The 6,000-nt window shown below is 37.4% G+C and overlaps 1 protein-coding gene across 3 annotated transcripts in view; it reads left to right on the top strand.

Annotated features, from left to right (window-relative positions):
- The first annotated feature begins 1,201 nt into the window (after positions 1–1,201).
- The window catches only part of ZDHHC21 (zinc finger DHHC-type palmitoyltransferase 21), a 131,815-nt gene continuing 127,016 nt past the window's right edge, over positions 1,202–6,000 (top strand). For 2 of the 3 annotated variants that reach the window (XM_053702575.1, XM_053702573.1), the window contains exon 1: positions 1,219–1,319. The gene's annotated coding sequence lies outside the window, so the exon portion shown is untranslated. Of the gene's footprint in view, positions 1,320–6,000 lie in introns of all 3 variants that reach the window. The other variant, XM_053702574.1, reaches the window with a different exon arrangement.

The raw sequence follows: 6,000 nt of genomic DNA, 5'->3' as shown, positions 1-6,000 counted from the left end.
CCCAAACCAGTACTCCACCTCCACCTTGCTGGCGTCTGAGTCGGACTGGAGCTCTCTGCCCTTTACCAATCCAGCCACGGGCCCATCCATCTGGCCCATCAAAACTCACTCTCATTTCATCAGTCCATAAAACCTTAGAAAAATCAGTCTTGAGATATTTCTTGGCCCAGTCTTGACGTTTCAGCTTGTGTGTCTTGTTCAGTAGTGGTCGTCTTTCAGCCTTTCTTACCTTGGCCATGTCTCTGAGTATTGCACACCTTGTGCTTTTGGGCACTCCAGTGATGTTGCAGCTCTGAAATATGGCCAAACTGGTGGCAAGTGGCATCTTGGCAGCTGCACGCTTGACTTTTCTCAGTTCATGGGCAGTTATTTTGCGCCTTGGTTTTTCCACACGCTTCTTGCGACCCTGTTGACTATTTTGAATGAAACGCTTGATTGTTCGATGATCACGCTTCAGAAGCTTTGCAATTTTAAGAGTGCTGCAACCCTCTGCAAGATATCTCACTATCTTTGACTTTTCTGAGCCTGTCAAGTCCTTCTTTTGACCCATTTTGCCAAAGGAAAAGAAGTTGCCTAATAATTATGCACACCTGATATAGGGTGTTGATGTCATTAGACCACACCCCTTCTCATTACAGAGATGCACATCACCTAATATGCTTAATTGGTAGCAGGCTTTCGAGCCTATACAGCTTGGAGTAAGACAACATGCATAAAGAGGATGATGTGGTCAAAATACTCATTTGCCTAATAATTCTGCACACAGTGTAGTTGGAGAAGGAAACGGCATCAAGTGAAGGATTCTAAAGGATGCCTATTGGTAAGGACTAGATTACAGCAAGAATGTGGGATAATCAATTACACAGAATGACCGTTATAATGACCGTTAGTAGTATTTACACAATAGAATTTTTCAGATACAAATTACTGTAGAGGATTATTCGTATGATGATGATATATATATATATATATATATATATATATATATATATATATATATATATATATATATATATATATATATATATATATATATATATATATATATATATATATATATATATAGTTTGTTCCCTCACAAAATCACTTCCCACTGTTTCTACAAGCAGTGCTCCCCAGCTAGTTACAAATAACCCGGTGTTCTGTCATTCTCAATGAGTCAGACTCAGTGTGGGGCGGTGCTTGTTGGGCAGCAGGAAGAGGAAGTAGTGGGTGGATCTGGATTATCAGGAACTGAACACCGGTAGCTGCTGTGTGAACACGGGGGTAAATATCACACTGTGGGTCGTATAAGTTATGTGTTGCTGATTATTGCCACGGTGAGTTCGAATAGGCGTTTCGCCACATTAATCAGTGTGTTTAGCCAACTGACTGCAGGATGCAGCTTTCTGGTAGCCAAGGTGTTAAAGGCACAGGGGAACACCTTACCAGGGAGGTTACACGGATAAGAATTTGAATATGTGATTTAAAGCTGATGCTATATAAAAGCGTAAATGGCACTTGTGCTTTAAACAAAACGTAAATCCCATTGAACATTAACTTACATAAAATATTACTGTAAAACAATGCAGGTGTCCTGTGCTAAAAGGTTACTTATTGCACATATTGATGCCATCACATATACTAAGCATTAGTAGCACGCTGGCCCTGCTCTAATTTAATTGATAACAAAACTCTGATTCGTAAATTAAAACCTTTTTAACCACATTATCTGTATGTGTTTCATTGATCAAAATAGGTGCTATTGCCTTTTGCTGGTAGGCTGTTTGTTTATGTAGATACATTTTTCCATTACATGTCAGCTTTTTGTAGTCTCTTCTTCCTTGGATACAATGTTTTGTTTTTTGTTGTTAATAGAGTGGGTTATTGTTGTGCTTTCAATAGAAATTTAATACTCTGCTTCCACACCAATGTGCTGAAGCCTTAGTAAGCTTTTGTACTCATTGCATTTAATTTATTTCTGTGCTTAAAGTGACACTAAACCCATTTTTTTTTCTTTCATGATTCAGATAAGAGCATGCAATGTTAAAGGGACAGTCTAGTATAAATTAAACTTTCATTATTCAGATTGGACTTTTAATTTTAATCAAATTTACTTTTATCATCAAATTTGCTTTTTTCTCTTGGTATTCTTAGTTTAAACTAAACATAGGTAGGCTCATATGCTCATTTCTAAGCCTTTGAGTGCTGCCTCTTATCACAGGCTTTTAAATCTCTTTTCAGCACAAAGAGACAGAAAGTACACGTGGGCCATATAGATAACACTGTGTTCAGGCACAGGGGTTTATTTAAGATTTAGCACAAAACAATGCTAAATTTAAGACAATAGATAATAAACAGTCATAGTCATGTGATCAGGGGGCTGGAGGAAGGTTCCTAGATACAAGGTAATCACAGAGGTAAAAAGTATATTAATATAACTGTGTTGGTTATGCAAAACTGGGGAATGGGTAATAAAGGGATTATCTATCTTTTAAAACAATAACAATTCTATGGTAGACTGTCTCTTTAAGCAACTTTCTAATTTACTCCCATTATCAATTTTATTTTGTTCTCTTGGTATCTTTATTTAAAAAGCAGGAACGTGATGCATAGGAGCCAGACAATTTTTGGTTGAGAACCTGGGTTATGCTTGCTTATTGGTGGGTAAAGGTAAGCCTCCAATAAGCAAGCGCTATCCATTGTGCTGAACATAAAATATGCTGGCTGCTAAGAATTACATTCCTGCTTTTAAAATAAAGATAGCTAGAGAAAAAAGAAAAATTGATATTAGGAGTAAATTAGAAAAATTGGGTTCAGTGTCCCTTTAACCTCACAAATGTATATGCTGTTTTATTTAGTTGTCAATTTGATTTAAAAATGCATTTGCTAACATATATAAAAAACAAACAATAAAATCACCACAACTCATGCATGATATTTATTTCTATAAACACCAGTGTGGGAGTCTTTATTCCTAAAATATTAGCAATATATAATATCCAATTTCTAAGCACCAGCTCAATCTTAGAGAACACCAATATTTTAAGATTCTTCATCTCAGGGCTTGACAAACCCAGGAGCCAAGGAGCTACCGAAGCCTTAAAATTAGGCTGTGGGACTAAGGTTTAGAGTCCCCAAGACACCCATGGGTGCCTCCACCAGCTGCACCTATAATTTTAGCTAAAATGGGAGCTTCTAAGTATGTTTTTAAAAGGGTATTATACTGGATTTTTGGATCAGTATCTGTGCATATTCTTTATAGTAGTGTCTATTACATGCAGTCATAGGAAAATTGATGTATACTTTCCCTTTAAATGAACAGTCTTATTGTGTTTTTTATATATATATATATATATATATATATATATATATATATATATATATATATATTTTTTTTTTTTTTTAAAGGAAGGCTGCAGCACTCAAAGATTACTTTTTTTTTTCTTCTTATTCCTTTAAGGCTTTACAGATATAGACGCTTCATGCAAAGAAAATGATACATTTGCTACTAGTTGAATTAATGGGGTGTACTATAGAAAATACAACTAAAACAAGGAGTGCAGGAATAGAGTAGGAGAATTTTACAGTCAAACCTGCCCGATTTTAGGTGCATTTCCCCTCTCCCCCTTCTTTTGCATATGAAAAGACCCTTTATACAAACAGGAGCAAGCTGGAGAAGGTAGCTGACAGTATTCACATAAAACTTTGGGTCTTGGTTAGGAGTCTGAAAATCAGAGCAATGTTATTTAAAAATAAGCAAAACCTATACATTTAAAAAAAAACAAAAAAAAACACAACTTCATGGGCTATATAAATAGATAATCTACAAAACATTTATGCAAAGAAAAAATGTGTATAATGTCCCTTTAATGTGTTTCCAATTTCTTGTTATTCCAGCTGCAGAGTTTAAAATGTATTAGAGATTGTTTTTAGCTTTATTTTTTTTTGTATATAAAATATCTGTTTCTGCTAATTGAAACCACAACCCAATACAATGGGTTGAGATTGTATGGAAAATAGACTTCTATCTTGTCCGTATAACTATTTACACAAAGTCTTCCTTCTCCTATCTATCTATCTATCTATCTATCTATCTATCTATAGTGTATCTCACAAAAGTAAGTACAAACCTCACATTTTTGTAAATATTTTATATCTTTTCATGAGACAACACTGAAGTAATTACACTTTGCTACAATGTAAAGTAGCGAGTGTACAGCCTGTATAACAATGTACATTTGCTGTCCCCTAAAAATAACTCAACACACAGCCATTAATGTCTAAACCGTTAGCAATAAAAGTGAGTACACCCCTAAGTGGAAATGTCCAAATTGGCCCCAATTAGCCATTTTCCCTTCCCGGTGTCATGTGATTCGTTAGTGTTACAAGGTCTCAGGTGTGAATGGGGAGCAGGTGTGTTAAATTTGGTGTTATTGCTCTCACACTCTCTCTGGTCACTAGAAGTTCAACATGGCACCTCATGGCAAAGAACTCTCTGAGGATCTAAAAAAAAGAATTGTTGCTCTACATAAAGATGGTCTAGGCTATAAGAAGATTTCCAATACCCTGAAACTGAGCTGAAGCATGGTGGGCAAGACCATACAGCGGTTTAACAGGACAGGTTCCACTCAGAACAGGTCTCGCCAAGGTCGACCAAAGAAGTTTAGTGCACATACTCAGAGTCATATCCAGAGGATGTCTTTGTGAAATGGATGTATGAGTGCTACCAGCATTGCGGCAAAGGTTGAAGGGGTGGGGGGGGGTCAGTATGTCAGTGCTCAGACCATACGCCGCACATTGCATCAAATTGGTCTGCATAACTGTTGTCCCAGAAGGAAGCCTTTTCTAAAGATGATGCTCAAGAAAGCCAGCAATCAGTTTGCTGAAGACAAGCAGAATAAGGACATGGATTACTGGAACCATGTCCTGTGGTCCGATGAGACAAAGATAAACTTATTTGGTTCAAATGGTGTCAAGCGTGTGTCGCGGCAACCAGGTGAGAAGTACAAAGACAGGTGTGTCTTGCCTACAGTCAAGCATGGTGGTAGGAGTGTCATGGTCTGGGCCTGCATGAGTGCTGCCGGCACTGGGGAGCTACAGTTCATTGAGGGAACCATGAATGCCAACATGTATTGGGCAGTATTCCAACATAACAACCCCAAACACACCTCCAAGACGACCACTGCCTTGCTAAAGAAGCTGAGGGTAAAGGGGATGGACTGGCCAAGCATGTCTCCAGACCTAAACCCTATTGAGCATCTGTGGGGCATCCTCAAACAGAAGGTGGGGGAGTGCAAGGTCTCTAACATCCACCAGCTCCGTGATGATGTCATGGAGGAGTGGAAGAGGACTCCAGTGGCAACCTGTGAAGCTATGCTGACCTCCATGCCCAAGAGGGTTAAGGCAGTGCTAAAAAATAATGGTGGCCACACAAAATATTGACACTTTGGGCCCAATTTGGACATTTCCACTTAGTGGTGTACTCACTTTTGGTAGACATTATTTAATGGCTGTGTTATTTTGAGGGGACAGCACATTTACACTGTTATACAGGCTGTACACTCACTACTTTACATTGTATCAAAGTGTCACTTCTTCAGTGTTGTCACATGAAAATATATAATAAAATATTTAAAAAAATGTGAGGGGTGTATGTATGTATGTATGTATCTCTATCACAGTTTACTCAAAGGTCAATACTTAGAAAGAACAATGGAAAATTAACATTTTAGTACCTCTATGTCACAATCCCCACCAGGAGCGTTATTCCTTTTAAACCTTGTTGGATTTTTGTAAACCCTACTCAAGTACAGAAATTCTCATTATTGGGGGGGATACAACAGGCAAAATTTGCTAGTTCAAATGAGAAGGTAAAGGAGCTATATGTAAACAATTACATACACTCCAGTAGGTAAAAAAAAAAATCTGTAATGATTACATTTTTATTAATTATTTATGACTTTGAAAGTGCAATATGTCACATCACTCAAAGTATTTCTGCTGAGGTCACATCTAATG

This window comes from Bombina bombina, chromosome 2 (assembly GCF_027579735.1).
Source record: "Bombina bombina isolate aBomBom1 chromosome 2, aBomBom1.pri, whole genome shotgun sequence".
Taxonomy (NCBI): Eukaryota; Metazoa; Chordata; class Amphibia; order Anura; family Bombinatoridae; genus Bombina; species Bombina bombina.
Note: the sequence above shows the minus strand (reverse complement) of the source record. Positions and strands in the feature narration are given on the sequence as shown.